Source organism: Symphalangus syndactylus, chromosome 15 (assembly GCF_028878055.3).
Source record: "Symphalangus syndactylus isolate Jambi chromosome 15, NHGRI_mSymSyn1-v2.1_pri, whole genome shotgun sequence".
Classification (NCBI taxonomy): Eukaryota; Metazoa; Chordata; class Mammalia; order Primates; family Hylobatidae; genus Symphalangus; species Symphalangus syndactylus.
In genome coordinates, this window is record NC_072437.2 from 98,467,350 (window position 1) to 98,485,604 (window position 18,255).

Consider the following 18,255-nt stretch of genomic DNA (forward strand, 5'->3'; position numbering starts at 1 on the left):
TCCTTAATTACCTTGAATATATATTGCAAAATGTACAGAAATTAACCCTTCTGCCTCACCTCCATACCCTCTTTCCCTGTTTTATTCCTTCTCTTTATCAGTTATCACTAAAATAAACATAGTTCATTTATTTATGCTATTCACTCTCTGTCTTCCCCACTAGAGCATAAGCTCCACGAGCCAGGAAACTTTGTTTTCCTGTTTTGCTCATTCCTGTGTCTCTATAGTCTAAAATTGGGCCTGGCACACAGTAGATAGCTAATGAATGTATACTTAATAAATGAACAGGTGGGTTATTGCAATGGACCTATAAATGGTGCTACTGCATCTTTTCTAATGCACTTTCTACCAAAATATTCATCCTAAATTACAAGTTGAAAATCGCCACCTTCCTCATAATTTGTCAGTAACTACACGTGATTTATTAAATAGCATCTAAAACCCTTAAAAAGTTCTAGCTCCTGTCTCCCTTTCCAATCGCATTTCCCAGTGCAGTGATCTCTCCATACATCCTAGGGTATAGTCACGCTGAGGTTCACTCATCTATTTTTAAACACATTACACACTTTAAAGTCTTTGTGTTTCTAAACATACGTCCTTTGATCTTGAGCATCTGTTTCCTACTTTACCTTCTACTGAAATCTGTTGATGTTTCCAGGCCACATTTCATATCATGCATAAAGCTTTTCCATTCTTCGAATTGGATTTAAATATGTGCTCCATAGTACATTGCCTTAAGCCTCTGATTACAACAAAAATCATTTTTTCTTGAATTGCGTCCGTATCTGTCCCCAAGACGTGATTGTAATATTCTTGAGAAGACATTATAGGCCTGTCTCCTTTTCATAGTTCCTTTCACAGAGTAGATGCTCAATAAATGTTTGTTGGCATTAAGTATACAATGTCACTAGCTGTGCGTTCTGGAGGAGGAGAACTGTAGTGAGATAAGCATTTAGGTCCTTTGTAGAAGTAATACACCAACACCAAATAAGTGAATGTCACCAAAACTGAAAAGAAACATAAAGCTATAATTTAAGCTAACATGAAGCAGAAGACTTTACAAGAAACTCTAAAGATAAAAATAACTTCTGCTCTGCTAGAATGCCTGGCACAGGGAGGTCACTTATTTTGGAGTTTGATACTCAGCTAAATATAAACAGCTTTTATTGAAACTGAGTTCCCAATATTGTTGTTTAACTATTTTGTGGTTTCATTCAGGTAATTGCAAGGCCCAAAGAACACTAATCAGGATGCCTCAGTGTTACATAAGGGTTCTTTTCATGGAGTAATTTATGGTTAGTTTAAGAAATTCTATCTCATCTGCTTGCTGGGTTTCTCCTCCTTAGGCATGTCTCGTAATGTATATACAGCCAGTCATTGGCCGGGCCTGGTACCAACGGCCCAGGATACAGGATAATAAGCACATGTGAGAAGAACAGCGGTTCTCAGGAGACTGTTCTAAATCACTGTTTTCCTTTGGGGAGTAGAGAACCAATAATTCCAAGAAGTTTTTATGGCATAATCTTCGCTGAGGCAGTAGACCATGTGTGAAATCTGGGCCCATGAGCAACAAATTCAGACAGGATCCTCTTTCCCTTTGCTGAGTGCAGAATAAACAGGTCTTTGGGGAGGCCCCACAGAGGCTGAAGGTAACTGCACATGCCCCCTTCTAGCCCTGTGGTTGCTGACAGAGCTCATGCCCTTCCCTGCCATCCCCTAAGGGTTCCTGGGGCTGGAGGATAGTGAAGCTTTCTTCAGCCAGCAGCTTGCTCTGTCATTCACATCCAGCTCCCCTAACCAGCCTGGCTCAGCTCAAGCTCAGGTAAATGACCTATTCATCCCTGTGCCACCCACCTTCTGTATGTGGAAGCCCTTGGCAAGGCAGGAGCTACCGTGCCAGCCCCATGAAGGCTGCTTCAGTCTTCCAAAGCGTCACCAACAACGGGACCACTTCAAGGTGCTCTCCTGGTCATTAACACTTAAGTTCCCTGTAGTGAATTTCTCAGGACTCCACTTCCCCCTGCTCCTTCCACCCCTAACCTGCCACCACTGACATTGCATGTATGCTTGGCTGTTGCCCTACTGGGGGCTTACCCGTATGTGTATTACTGTGTTTCTATTCACTTTGGAAGTTGGCACTCCTTCACCTTTTAAACAGTGAACTCTCTGAAGCAGAGGACTTGCACCCACCTTTTGTGTTGTTGCACGTGGAACACAACTGAACAGGACCATTTAGAAACATGCTTAAAGGGCCGGGCGTGGTGGCTCACGCCTGTAATCCCAGCACTTTGGGAGGCCGAGGTGGGCAGATCACGAGGTCAGGAGATCCAGACCATCCTGGCTAACACGGTGAAACCCCGTCTCTACTAAAAAAAAAAAAAATACAAAAAATTAGCCGGGCATGGTGGCGGGCACCTGTGGTCCCAGCTACTCGGGAAGCTGAGGTGGGAGAATGGCGTGAACCTGGGAGGCAGAGCTGGCAGTGAGCCGAGGTCTTGCCACTGCACTCCAGCTTGGGTGACGGAGCCAGACTCCGTCTCAAAAATAAATAAATAAATAATAAATAAAAAAATAAAAAAATAGAAACATGCTTAAAGAAGCAATGTGCTTCTCTGCACTTTTGGGATGAGATGGAAATGTTCCTGCCCACTAGCAATCCTTAGCTCTGGCCCCTGTACCAAGAGCTTCAGGGGGTGGCATTATGCTTGGGGATGCACTTTAAGTATTATTCCAAGAATTGGAAACAGAAACCCTCCCACACTGAGCACAGATGTGGTGATGGATGGTGTATCTCAGTGGCATGGCCCCATCAAATCCCGTGTTCAACCGACTACATGAACCTATTTTGGTCAGTGATTATTTCTGGTATTCTTGTGGTTTATCCCGATGTAACATGTAGAATATACTATGATAACATGGCTTTACCTCTGCCAGTTATTCCATGTAAAAAGAGATTAAATGAGAGATTGCCAAAAAACTTCCACAATTTACATAGCTTTCTTCATAGTATTTGAACAAGTAGACTCAAATTTTCTTTTTAACTGTTTTAAACCTCAGCTAAAGAGCAAAGTTAAACCAGTTTGAATCTCCAGCTCTCCATGCAGTCAATTTTTAAATGAAAATGGTTGAGGCAGGCCTTCTAGGCCCCTTCTGATACTCAGATTATTGTTCTGTCAAAGAATTTTCAAATTCTGGCCTCAAAGGTTACCTTATTTTCAACAATTTCTAAATTTAAAAAGAAGGGAGAGTAGTAAAAAAGTAGTCGCTCAACTTGATTGCTCCAAGTATATCCTTGATTCTGTGTAAAGAACCTAAAAATGGAGGCCTTATGGTCAACATAATTCGTACATAATCTGTCAGGAAACCTTTGGATTCTTAAGAATTTTTATTTGATTATAAAAGTAACACTGGTCGCTTATTTGCCATTTTTCATATTATTTACAAATAACATCATGCTGAACATCTTTGTTCGGAAAGCTTTGTCTACATTTTTATGAAACCATTTCGTTAGGATAATTTCCTAGGAGAATTATTGGATCAGAGGATCTTGATAAATGCTGCCAAACTGCCTTTCAAAAAGATGGTCAGATTTTCTTTTTAAAACACAGCTAGTCACAGATATGCCAAGGCTCTCTCAGAATAGAGACAGTTGGATGATAGTTTTAATGTTTAGTTACCTAACTATGATTAGTAGGATTCAGATAGGACTAGTAGGTTAATAGTTAATCTGATGGTGATTAGATGTAAGGTTTTGCATTCTTGGAATCTCAGGTTCCCAGCTGACAACAGGCTATCTGGTGTTATGCTATAAGGGACAATTTATTCCAGACACACAAATGGGTACCAGGGTTCTGTCCCAGAAGATGTGTAATGACAGGACCCCACAAAGAAATGGTATGGAAAGACTGACTTTCTCATTCACTTGACAAACATTACTTGAACACCAACCAGACATGAGAAACTACGGCAAGCACCAGGGAGTCAAAGCAGCATGGTACCTGGCCTGTCTTTGTGGAGCCTAGGGAGGAAGGAAGATGTGTAAATAAAGAATGAAGTAGAACAAGATAAAGCCTTGATTCGAAGTTTGGAACCATGAATGAAGAAAGGCTCTAGCTCTGTGGAGGAATGGTGGTGGGGAAGGTTTCAAAGGCAAGTGATGTTTAAGGTAGCTTTGGAGGAGGAGGAGGATGTTGGCAAGTGGTAGAGAAAATATTTAGTGGAGCACAGGGACAGAACTGGGCAGAGCGTGGAGGTGTGAAAACATGGGGTGTAATAATGAAGTCATCTGGTGGGTCAGGCAGGAGGGACATGGGTGGCAAAATTTGCTCACTTCCTCTTTCTGAGAGGGACTCTGGGGCCTCCAAAGAAACCTTTGAGGAGATCAAAAAAGAGCTAAGAGAAGCCTTTGAATGATGGGCAGAATTTATTAAGAAAGGGAAGAAAGGAATATTCCAGGAGCAAAGAAGTTGTTGAAGTTCAATTAGTGACTTTAAATGGCCTGAAAGTTTCCAAAGCATTTTCATGCACATTATGTCATATGAACCTCCCAACCACCTCGTGCTACGGTAAGGCACACATTCCGATTCCCACACTGCAGCAGAAGAGCACACTTGAATGGTGTGGCTCCCAAGGCTGCCACGCTTTGAGATTCTAGGGGCCACCACGCACCTGTGTTCACAGAACAGGATGCGTGGTGGCCTTTAGAATCTCTGTACTGGCAGCTGAGACTGGCAGGTCTGGCTTCTGATGTCCTTTGCACTACACTAAGCTGCGATCATTTTCATCATGTAAAATGAAAAGGATTTAAAATGAAAACACACTAATCACTCCTATCTTTTAGTATCTTATATGCTGCTATGCTATCAGTTTTACTGGATTATTTTGAAAGACGAAGTGCATGTGTGTGTGTATATATATGAAGATTAGCACATATTTATTTGTATGGTATATTTATGTATCTATAAAATGTGAGAAAATATTAGGTACCTTAATCTGCACTATTATCCATTTTCTTTACATTAGGAAGTTTAAAAATTACATATATTCAACCATACTAAATCAAAGCAGCATCACACCAATTTTAGCCCGATTTTTAAAACTTCAACCTGTTTGAGGAAATGACTAGTCTTACACAATGCTGAGAATCTTGATGAGGAAATCAAATAATTATTCTACGAAGAGAAAAAAATAGATGCAAATACCTTCAAGAGCAGCCTCCTATAAACAAAAGTACTACTACATAAGATTATAGAATTTTGTTTTTAATTTTGTTTTAACTTTAAAAGGCTAAAGTTTTCAGCTTTTTCAGTGTAATGCAGAAGTTCTGTCTAAGAGAGTGGAGGCAATTTCATTAATGGCATACGTACCAAAAGCTAATAGCACAAGTTGCATTATAAATGTCTTACTGACATTTGAAATGTCTCTGGGAGACAAAAATGGCTATAATTATTCACTATATTTGTAAGCAGTGAAATAGATTTATCAAAAGGTTAATTATCTTCCTCAAGGTCACAAAATTAGGCAGCATAAGGGTAGTGTCTGAAATCCAAGGCTTCTGACTGTTACCTTGGTCGTTGAAATAAATTAAAAACGTCTCCATAAGGTCTGACGGGGGTACTGTCAGAAGTTGGCAAAATTCTTTTACACATTAGAAAAACAGATCCGGATGCTACCTTGTCACATGTCAGCATGTGTCAGCATATGTGAGTTTAGCTCATGCAGAACATACTGGTTGGCATGGATGATTCCTTCACATGCAGATATGAATCTACACATCAACAATAGTATGTTCCAGTATTTCACAAAGAGTATCAGACGCACATCTCTAAATGACTACATAGGTTGCACGGAGTATACAAAGAACTCTGTCTACTGATATTTCCTTCCTCTCATTTTTCACATTTAGACTGTAGGAAACAGGCTAAGCTAATGAAAAGACAGGACAACAAAATCTTCAACTTTCAGTTTCTGATTTCCCCAATAAGAAAAGACGTCACATTTCTTATGAGACGCGTGGAAAGAACCCCATAGAAACCATATGGCTGTCAGTAACGGCATAATCTCATTCAAAGGTGCTAAGAACACTAATGAGACCAGGATGTCAGGAGAAGCAGAAATAGATCAATATTTCTCTCCCATTTATAGTTGTCCTCACCATCAGTCTCTGCACCAGCTCTATGTAAATGAAATCAATCAGCAAGGATTTCTGCAAAACGCATAAAACAGTTGTCCTCTTGGCTCTACCGGAAGATAAATGATTCCAGACGTTGGCCTGTGGCCATTTTCCCACACATGCTCCAGGGCTCTGACATCCATATTGGGCCATAACACTGAGTGGTTTCTACTTTGGCGAGTTTACAGCCAGCGCTTCCACTTCTGGTTTGGACTAGACAGCCTGCTAACGCAGATGCAAAATAAGTCCCTTTCCGCCTGTGTAAATTGTAAGAGAATTGACTTTTTCCAATAAAGGAGCTCCTGTGAGCCCCTTGAAAACTTTGTGCTATCGCTCATAGAATCTTATCATTCTCAATCACTGCTTTAGATCCCCTTGGAATTGGACAAATCCTGGCCTAATAAGACATGCGACATATGACATCGAACGCAAACCACTTAGAGGTAACATACCATTACCAACAGCCCAAGTCCAACTTTGAAAACGAAGCCGTTGGAAAATGTATTAAACATAAATAGCAGGATTGTTTCATATGGTAGTTTATGTTCTGAAGGAGGGTAACAGACTTTTTGAGAAAGATAAACTACAGAAGATCCAGAAGCAGCTTCCTTTAAAAATGATGTCAACACCAATAACATTATTTGGAAGGCTCGTAGGAAGTCCAGGTCATATTCATAGCTATTTAAGTAACGTAGCCCATGGAATTAAGCGTCTTAATACAAAGTATTTACTGCCAACCTCGTCAATCTGAAAGGTGGGTTGCTTTCTTAATAAACTGCCTTTGAGGAAAGATACAAATAATTTTGCCCATTGTTATAAATAGAGAGAGAAGGAAGGAAGGAAGGAAGGAAGGAAGGAAGGCAGGCAGGCAGGCAGGCAGGCCTTATCTATATCTCTAGTCTGAGATAAAAACAATTCTCTCTGAGATTAAATAAAAGTAAAATAAATCTAACTGTAACTTGCAAATGTTTCTAGAGTAGCCAAAATGACAGTCTCTGCTTTTTAATTTTAAATCAAGTTCTTGTTAATAGAATGTTGTAAATATCAAGTCCACTACAAAGAAAACTTTTTATATCAATGACAAAACTCACAATCTACATAGGAAGTAACTGTTGTCTTTCCCACCACCGCAACCTCTTTTTCTATGGAACACAAACTTACTTTGTTTAAAATTGTCCTTAGGCTGTGCTGTACCTTTCAAACAAAACCCCTCTCTTCTTCAATTCATTTTCAGCTTTCTTGAAAACTGCTCCTCAGAAACTGACAGATGGTGCATCTGTCACCGAGTGTTTTCTCTTCGTTATCTCTGCCAGCTAATATTTCCTCTGTGCTTGGCTGCTGCCTGTGAGACTGGTCCACATCATTCTAGCCTGATCAATGGTGTGCCTGGTTTGAGGTTGGTTTTGGCCCCGCCTCCAGCTCTAAGAGAAAAAAATGAAAACTCACAGCTGGATTTCCTATAAATCCTCTTTTTAAAACTGGCTCTGCCGCTCTGGCACATACCAGAGGAAACACTGCCAGTCTATCGCAAACCAAGAGGGGCGCTCCTTCGCCTAGGCACCCCCACCGCTAGTGTCAGGTGCCTTCCTTATATAACACATCCCATTTTAAGTTAGCCTAAAACTTCACAGGAAGGGAGGAAGTGTTTTAAACCAAGCTTAGGTTTTTCCATGCCTAATAAGACTCAAAAGAAGATGCCCATGACTGAAACACACACATACACACACACACACACACACACACACACCCATAAATAATTTTTAATCTGTTAAAATTGTGCAAACCAATTCCAAGGGGAAAATGGAAAAGGAGAAAGTGCCAAAATAGGATATAACAAAACTAGTGCACATTTAATTTTGTATCCTTAAAAAACTCAGGTCATCCTTCACATTCTGATGACATTACACCCTCAGTTGGCAACAGGATTTGCTGGTATTTACACTGCCAATGAACTTGGTGAATCAGGAGAATGCATGGGATGCATTTCAGGTTCCAGATGAGAGGTAATTTCTTCTCTGGGTTAACTGCTACCAAGTGGGATTGAACAGGTGACTGTGGAACAATCAGTCTGCTCTGTAAGTGAGCACGACAAACAATGCATTGTAGACTTTCGTACTCTGCATGCTCAATGGTAATCTCACCTTATCAGTGAGTGGAGGCCACACGTTTACTATGAATAGAAAAAGTGAGTGTTCCTAAACTAAGGCTATATATTGGAATACTGTACTAGGATTCACAGTCAGAGGATCTGGATTCCAGTCTCAGTTTTATTTCTTGGCAGTGTCCTCAAACATGGAAGGCACAGAGTATGCTCTGGAGACCTCACAGATGACAGCAGATCAAATGAAGATGATAAAGAACTTTGTTGTTATTATGCAACATTCGTATTGTTATTTTCAACAACAGAGAGAATATTAAATAAATATACATGTTTAATCTGGCAGAGGATGATACCAAACTACCACTGCCTGTGATAAGGAGAGCTAAAGATAAAAGGATTCCGGGAGCAACGTGCAGAGTATACAGTGCATGCTGAGGATAACAGTCACTCAGATTTTAAATGTTTGAACTCCACAGTGAGGGAGAATACAAAGTAAGCATAGGGCAGAGTGGGGCTGAGTAGCAAAAGTTTGATACCTTAGTTCTCTTTCCACTCTCACTCAATAGAACCCTAGAATTGGCATCTGCCATTAGTCAGCGAGCTCCTTAAAGGCAAGAACACACGCAATTGGTGTCTGTCAAATAAGAGAATGAATGAGACCTTGAACTAGATAAGAGGTACTCACTCTAAGAGAGGGAGTATAGAGTATTGTGAGAAGCCTGAGTCTGAAGTTGTAAAATCAGATACTTCAAGGTTGAGAGTGCCTGTGTGTCTCAACCTTGTAGAGATTTGTAGGGAGAGAGGCTTTCTGAGTAACTGAAAAGTAACACGAGAGATTTTGTTCAGGGTCCCCTGATTTCGTCCAGCTTTCTACACTCACCCCTCAACTCCACCCCTTTCCCACTTCCTCCATGAGAACGTCATTCTGTGACAATGAACTTGAGTCAAGAACCAGGATGTTTGTAAACATCCCTTTAATGAAAGCACATGGATTGTTAGGGTCAATTCTTCCCACATGGTGTTGCAAGTCTTTGCTTGCTGTAGCTGGCCAGAAGTCAGCTTTCCAATCCAGCAGGCCCTGCTCCACGCAGGCTGTGTGACAGGCATCTGTGACCCTGCCCCGCCCAGGAAAGGCAGATTATAGGGGCTGCTCCTGCTCCTACCCTGCCTGGCACCTCACTGCCAATAAGCCTCTGTGCTCTTGACTAAATATATTGGGAAATTCACTACTTTCATAATAGTTTTCATGTGTGTGATCTCTTCTCCCCAAGCTAAAGGATTATGCCAATTTTGGGTAAGAGAATTTGTCAATTGCAAAGATCTTATCTAATAAATCCTTTTAAAAAAACCTCCTAAAATGTGCAAGACATTCCATGCTAGCTGCTTCAGAGGTTGCATGCTGCCAGCTCTCTCTGGCACAGGTGGTCTGCAAGGGTACATGAAATGAAATTATAACCTAAAGCAGGCTATGAGGACAGCGGGAGGTGGAAGGATTCTAGGTTGGGGAGTGGGAGAATCTAGAAAACATGACGGGGTGGTAGCATGAGGGCACACAGGCAGAGACGAGGGAGGACCCTGGAGAGAGAAGGACACTTCCAAGTAGGGAGTGAGCTCTAAGGCACCCAAAGAAACAGGAGGCAAGGCAAGCTCAGGGACTCAGGAACCTTCTGGTGCTGCTGAAGTACAGGGAACACGTGGGGGAAATCAAGCAAATGAGTCACCAAAGATAGGGCGGAACCATATATGGGATGGCCTTGGATGCTAGGAGAGGGTACAGGGAGTTCATACCAGCTCAGGCAGCAATTGTGAACCCTTGGGGGTTTTAGAGCACAAGTGTAACACAGTCTGAGCAGTGAGATCTAGAAACCACGTTAAGGATGGATTCTAAAGGGAAGCGTAGGCAGACGGCTCCACTCAGGAGTCCATGGCAATTATTTCAGCAAGAGGTCATGAAGGCTGAACTAGGAGGACAGGTTGAAAACAGGAAGAGTGCTAGAGGCAACCAGAAAGACATGCTAGTCAAGGGAGATATGTCTTAGGAAATCCCATCTTGAGGAACTTTTCCTGGAAGTATTTGCAGACAGGTGTACACACAGTCAAGTTTTAATTTCAGCATTTGTCATTGCGAAAGATTGCAAATTACCTCAGTGCTCACCAATAGGGAACTTACAAATAAATTATGGTACGGCCACATAGTGAAATATTTTTGCAGCCATTTAAAATACACATACAGCAACAAGACAATTGTTGTAACATGTTGGTGATAGGCACCAGATTGCTAGTGGTCAGGAAGTATGCCTAGAAGAGAAGTTTTAGACAGGGATTCAATTTATGGCAAAGGAAGGAAAATATTGGAGAGCGGAATGTGCATGGGTGGGGACCTCAGGACTTATGTGGTACCTCCATATTGGCACCTGCGTTCCCCATGACCAGGACAACCTAGAGCTGTGCAGTGTACAACCTACGCAAATGTATATGGTGTCTCTGCCCACAACCACTGACTCAAAGGTGCCAGAAATCTGCCTCATCCAGCCTTGATCAATTTCATAATCAAAAGCCCAGAACCTGTGTGCCTGAGCCAATGAGGATTGGAAAGGAACAAACAGCAACACTACCCATATTGGGGACCTAAAAATGCCTTTAAGAATCATACCAGATGGCAAAGCAAAAAGCATGATTTCTGAATCTTCTCTCTCTCTCTCTCTTTTTTTTTTTCCAAATTCCAGGGCCTAAGAAGCCAATTAACCATTCCAAGCAGTATCTAGGTGTAAGTGCAGTGAAAGTTCATAAACTGAACACAGCAACAACAATTAGGACAGATCTGCCGGTCCTCAGTCCTGCCATCCTTAAGTGAGGGACCAATATTTCAATCATCATTCCCTTTCTTTTCAATGACAGGACATCTTGAATGACCATATACAAGAAGCAGAGTCCAAGACCAGCTGTAGTGGCTCACGCCTGCACTCCCAACACTTTGGGAGGCCGAGGTGGGAGGATCACTTCAGCCCAGGAGCTCAAGACCAGCCTAGGCAACACAGAGACACCCTGTCTCTACAAAAAAATTAAAAATTAGCTAGGTGTGGCAGCATGCACCTGGAGTTTTAGCTACTGGGGAGGCTGAGGTGTGAGGATCACTTGAGCCTAGGAGGTAGAGACTGCAGTGAGCTGTGATCATGCCACTGCATTCCAGCTCAGTGATAGACCAAGATCCTGTCTTAAAAAAAAAAAAAGAGTCCAGTTTCATGCACAGAGTGGGTGTGCAGCTTCAACAGCAGACGCTGGGGTCGACAACAGCCACGGTGTTCTTTGAAGGGGCAAGGTAGGAAGGATCCTAGAGGCAATGAATATGGCTCCTTGGGAACTTTGTTTTCTTTTTTGCAAAGAGCCAGGTCTGACTATTAAACATCAGCTCTGCAGAGAGGAGAGCACACTGAGCACACTGAGGAAGCAGAACTTACTGCACATCGAGGGAGGAACCCTTACAAAGTAACAGGTTGCAGACAATTTGCAAATTCCTGCAAGAGTAAATGAAGAACAGTATTTCACAGCTAGTGAGGGCAGTATGACTTCATGGATAAGAGTGTGCTCCCCTTACTGTGCAATACAAAAACTGCACTTAATGCCCAAATGCCTGAATTCTAATCTTAGCTCTGACGGTACAAGCTGTGTGAATCTGAACAAGTTGCCTGCAGTCTCTCATTGTTGAATAGATAATACTGGTACACATCTTAGGGTTGTTGTACAGATTTAATGCGTTAATGTACGTAAAATGCTTGCCCCAGAGCTTAGCATAAGCATTCAATACATACTATCATTCCATAGTTAGAATGGAATAAAACACAGGTGATTTAAAATATAGGTGATTATGACTACACTTAAAAGATTGACTTTGATTAACCACAAATCAAGAAATTGAGAATTCTCTGTAAGAACTGCTAATTGTATTAATGCCTGCAATTTGAAATACTTGAGCAAATAGGGTGCGATATCGTGTGTTATTTAACACTTAGGTTAAGCTATCCTGCAGATGCTGCTAGCATCTAATCAACCATTCAAAATCTGGTAGACCAACAGTTTAGCTGGCATTCTAAAGAGGGCACCTCCACATCAGAATTGGCCGTTTCAAGCCCTGTTGTTACCATTTCTCTGTTTCTTTTGGTCATATATTTTGGTTTAGATCTTGGATACCAAGAAATTCACCAATTTCTTGACATAAAGGAATGAGAAAACAAAAACCCACTGGAAATGCACTCTACATTATTTGCATTATGCTATGAATATTATAAATATGAAAATATAGTTATTGTATAGGACTGGATCATTCCTTTTTAGTAAATTATTTTTAACTTCACAAAGTGAAATCAAAGAATATCTAACACACTCTAGTAGCTAATAAAAAATCTTTTAATATATTATTTTAAAAATATTTTAAAATAAAAATATTACATAAAACATGAAAGATATTAAAATAAAAATATTATTTAAAATATCTTTTTAAAATATTTTAATGATACCAAATAATGCTCATTGAAAATATTTAAACAATGCAGAAGCATAGCCTAAAAAAGTAAAAGTCCGTTTTTATTCCTAACTTCAAATTTCCCTTGTCTCCTTGAAAGTAGTCACTATTAACAGTTTGGTGTGTATCCTTCCAAACTTGTTATGCATATATCACACGCTTGTTATATGTGTGGGTTTTGATATCTGTGATATCAGACACCAAGGGGCATTGGTTCCAGGATCCCCACAGATATCAAAATCCACAGATTCTCAAGTCCCTGATTCAAAGTGGGATAGTATTTGCATTTAACCTACATACATCCTCTTGTATACCTTAAATCATCACTAAATTACTTATCATACCTAGCACAGTGTAAATGCTATGTACACAGCTGTTCTACTGTATATTGTTGAGGGGATAATGGCGAGGGAAAGAAGTCTGTACATGTTCAATAAGACACAATTTTTAAAATAACATTTTTTCAATTCCCAGTTGAATCTACAGATTTGGAATCCATGGACAGAGAGAGCTGACTCTGTGTGTGTGTGTGTGTGTGTGTGCATGACACATATTCATACATATATCTTATGTATGTAAAATATACACATATGTCTATACATACTTGTACATATACACCCATGTTATACACCCATAAGAATTGTTTTTCACTGAAACAGAATCATAATATATGTATTATTCTCAGACTTACCCTGTTCATTGGACAATATGTCTTGGAGATTTTCAAATAAACAAATTAGAAAGCTAATAACAAATTAGCTCAGTGGAACCCCAGTGACTATTGTAGTCAAAAGTGTGGTTTCAGGGGACCAGACCAAGGAACCAGCACCACTCCAGAATGGCGTCAGAAGCGTGCCTTTTTGAGTGGCTCACCTGTCCCCCTGAAGCTGACAGATTTGTCCCTCTGTACCTCTCCAACAGCCTTACAACCCGAGCAGCGTGGTAGAAAAGATGGGTGAGTGAACCCGCACAAACTCACAAATGAAAACATTTATTAAGTAGAATTTAAGTCTCTTACTTCATGACCAACTGTTCCTTTAGCATATGCACAGATATCCAGAGCATGCCTGCCTTGTTTTCTACTCCCATTTTAAGCAGAAAATAAAGCCACTTTCTACTGTTGAATTATTCTTATTTACAGCAATAGAAATGTCAACCTTTCAGATTTGGACACTGAGTTGCTTGGGCACACAGGCACCCAGAGCCTACATGAGCAGCGACATGTATTAATCCTCAGGGGTCCTGCAGGCAGGTGTGGGCAGGTGCAGATGCGCATGAGGAGGGCTCTGGGACTTTCCAGTCTCTAGGGTCATGGAGCCTATTTTCAAGTCACAACTTGCGGTTCTCAGGTTCTCAGGCTACTACATATGCCTCCAACTCAACTTCACTCGCAAGCATTCCAGGTAATGTGGAGAACCAAACAAACTCATGTTTATAGTGTGTTTGAAAAACAATCTCTTCGCAAATCCCTTTCCAGAATTTTACATTCCTAAACAGGTGTGACAATCTGTCATCTAATTTCTGCTATTATTAAATTGCCTTTCTTTTTCTGAGAAAAAAGTTACCCTTCCTTATAAAGTGCACATTTTCACCTTTTTGTTAGCAAGTATTGTTTAAAAAGGAAAGTTTTGTCAAACCATCATGTTTTTAGATCAAGGCAACATACCCCTTATCTCTGCTACGTTCTTGTTATGAAGCAAATCAAGGCAATGTGCTTGCTAGTTGAGTTATTGACCCTGATTTTTTGAACTCCCTTTATCTAAAAAGATTCCATAAGAAAAATCAGACAGCACATCTGTAACATGAGTGCTCTGACAATGAACTGTAACAGTAATGCCAGCTGGGTACATAAAATTCCAATGCTAAGAATTTCATTCCACATCAGGTACAGTTTGAAAATGTCGGCAATGCCTTATCTCTGTGGACATTTCACTGCACATATAGGATTTCTATTTCAATATTTGTAAAATTCTAAGAGTTATACACTCTGGCTTATATTACCCAAAAGGAGAGGGAGAGAAATGGGGGAGAAAAAAAATCTTGTCGGCAAAGAGTCAACCGTGCACTGGGGAGTTGTATTGAAAACAGAGAAAACAAAATCATGTAGTACAAAATTAACTATGTTCACAAGAGAGGCTCAGAAGGACATAAGGGATAAACAAAATCTCCATCACATCAGCATCTTTCCTACAAGTCTGATGTTCCAGAGAGTCTGCTCTTTGTTTCTGTTGCCAAGGAATGGAACCTACTCTGGCTCTCTGGAGGTAGAGAAAGTATGTGAAGTTCTGGCATTCAACAGCCGCAGACCAGGGAAAGTCAACAATGAGGCAGAAAGCATAAACTACCTGCTGGGGCAAGCCAATTTCATGCATTGTGCTCATGGCAAGACAAGATTGGATTTGCCTCTTGCAACTGGAACTGCTGTTCTTCAGGACTGATTACCCTCATTCTGTGCTTATCTTGTCCTTTCACCCCAACTGTCTACTAACCTTTGACCTGTATATCAAAGCTTATACTTTAAATTTTCAATGGTGGTATCTTTAATCCTGGGCAGAGAAATCCAGAAATCCTTGGTATAACACTTAGCACAGGGCCTGCTTTAATTAAGATGCTAATGGGCATCAACAAGGAAGCTGCAGTTTGGAAAGAACAAAGCCCCAGGTCATGTGGCAAGGCAGGGTGATCACTTTCTAAACTGGATCTCTTCCACTATTTTGAAGATTACCTCACCTCTCCCGGCCTCACCCAAATCGTATATACACGGGAGTTTTCACTTTCATTCGGGGTTCGCACCACAAGCGACTGTGCGATGAAATATTTTAAAAATCTAGCATCTCTTTTAAAGTTCACTTTGAAATTTAAGGAGAAAGCAGACTTAAAGAGGATTCTGAAAGTGTAATAAACATCATCTCTTTAAACCTCATAAACAAAAAGCACATTCTTCATTTTTTGGTTTTATGTCCGACTGCTTTCTAACATAACTTTATATGATTGGGTTGAAATAAACTTAAAAACCAAACTTGGAGGCATACTTATCTAAAAGGTCTAGGAATCCTAAGCTCCTGAGACTGACTTCTCATTTTGCTGCAAAGCGTGGGTGGCCGCAAGCATTCCTGGCAGCTATAAGGCATTTGCTAACGTATTTGACTTTTAAAGTTGTTAATCACACTTATCAACACAGGCAAGCAGCACTGGCCACAAAAGATTAGCTGCTCTACTATAATGCTCCCAGTAATCCAAATGCAGGAATATCCGCGCCGAGTGATAAGTGCATCTGCCAGCTCCACAACCTTTCAGTGACTTCAGAACTTATTAAAGACCTTAGCTTTTAATAAATCCCAGATTTTCTTTTCCATCACCTTACACACAAACACACACACGCAGATACACACACGTGCAGACACACACACATGCGCACATACACACACACACATCCCCTGTAATGGTAGCTGAAACCAAATATTCCCAGTGCTGTGCAGTGTATGAGTTTTTAAAACAACCAGGATGTGTTTCAAAACACCACAGACATTCTGAGTTTCAAGGGGGCCATCACTGACAAGAGATTCAGATGCTACTGATCTCCTTTCACAGGTCCTCCTGCAAAAACTGTGTACAACCAGCAGGAAAGGACTTGGTTTCCAGGGAAACAGAATCTTGTTTAAGTCCTTTGCAAGCATTAGGTTCTACTGTAGTTTTTCCCCTCAGACACATAGACTGTTGCTCCTTGCAAAAGAATTTATTTAGTGAACAAGAAAATGCTTTGCCCAGCTTAGAGGTAAGTGCATCAGAAAATTCAGGAATAGAATGAGTATTGGGGGGAAAAATAAGCACCTCTCACTGAGCCTGCTAGTCTCTGACTGCTGGGATCTTGCTTTCACATAAGGATTCTTCCTTAAAAGACCTGAGGTTTCATCTGCAGACATGTTTCTGCCTTGTTGGAGTCATGCTGAAGTCCCCATGCTTGCAGCTTGGGCTCTGCTCTGCCCAGCCGGTCTTAACCCCCCAAGGCTAACAAGTGCTTTACTTCTACAAAACAAAGCAAAAACAGTGAAGATCTACCTCCTATTTCAACCTCTTGTAACTCTCCAAACAGTGTCCCCTCATAACCTATAAACATTCTTTCACTTTGTAATATAGCAAATGACTTATTTTTTTACACTAAAAACTTTTTTTACTCTGTTCTTTTGATTATGATGTAGTTCAGAGTTTGGATCCAGGATGCTTGGACATAATAATTCTCATCATATTTAAGGTCACTTCTATCACCTGGAGATGTGGCCGCTTCATGGCTTAAATGTGATTTAAGAGTTACTGGAGTGGGGACTAGAACAAGCAGAGAAATCTCATTTTCTAGGTGTCTTAAAAGGAAGGCAGAGTGTCATTTCCCTGAAGTATTTGAGTGCAGGCCATTTTAAAACCATAGATAGAACAGGAAACTTTTTGTGATCAAAAATATGGTTGGTATCAGAGTGGAAGAAAATCTTCACAATCCATACATCTGACAAAGGGCTAATATCCAGAATCTACAACAAACTCAAACAAGTTAGCAAGAAAAAATAAACAATCCCACCAAAAAGTGGGCTGAAGACATGAATAGACAATTCTCAAAAGAAGATATACAAATGGCCAACAAACATACACAAAAATGCTCAACATCACTAATGATCAGGGAATGCAAATCTTAAAACCACAATGTGATTCTACCTTACTCTTGCAAGAATGGCCATAATAAAAAAAATAAAAAATAAATAGATGTTGGCGTGGATGCGATGAAAAGGGAACACTTTTATGCTGCTGGTGGGAATGTAAACTAATACAACCACTCTGGAAAACAGTGTGGAGATTCCTTAAGGAACTAAAAGTAGAACTGCCATTTGACCCAGCAATCCCACTACTGGGTATCTACCGAGAGGAAAAGAAGTCATTATACAAAAAAGATACTTGCACATGCATGTTTATAGCAGCAAAATTCGCAACTGCAAAAATGTGGAACCAACCCAAATGCCGATCAATCAATGAGTGGATAAAGAAACTGTGGTATATATATATATGATAGAATACTACTCATCCATAAAAGGAATGAATTAACGGCATTCACAGCAACCTGGGTGGGATTAGAGACTATTAATCTAAGTGAAGTAACTCAGGAATGGAAAACCAAACATCATATATTCTTACTTATAAGTGGGAGCTGAGCTATGAGGATGCAAAGGCATAAGAATGACAGAATGGACTTTGGGGATTCTGGGGGAAAGGGTGGGAAGGAGGCGAGGGATAAAAGACTGCAAATTGGGTTTAGTATATACTGCTAGGGTGACAGGTGCACCAAAATCTCACAAATCACCACTAAGGAACTTACTCATGTAATCAAACACCGCCTATTCTCCAAAAACCTATGGCAATAAAAAATTTAAATAAATATATGGTTGGTAACATTTGACCATATGTATAGGAGAGGCACCT

The 18,255-nt window shown here is 40.5% G+C and overlaps 1 protein-coding gene across 5 annotated transcripts in view; it reads right to left on the reverse strand.

Annotated features, from left to right (window-relative positions):
• STARD13 (StAR related lipid transfer domain containing 13) overlaps window positions 1–18,255 on the reverse strand; it is a 562,325-nt gene that overhangs the window by 96,811 nt on the left and 447,259 nt on the right. Inside the window, exon 1 of one of the 5 annotated variants that reach the window (XM_055244121.2) lies at window positions 7,334–7,801. The exons of the other annotated variants lie outside the window; for them this stretch is intronic. The gene's annotated coding sequence lies outside the window, so the exon portion shown is untranslated. Of the gene's footprint in view, window positions 1–7,333; window positions 7,802–18,255 lie in introns of those variants that run through there. 5 annotated transcript variants of the gene reach the window in all.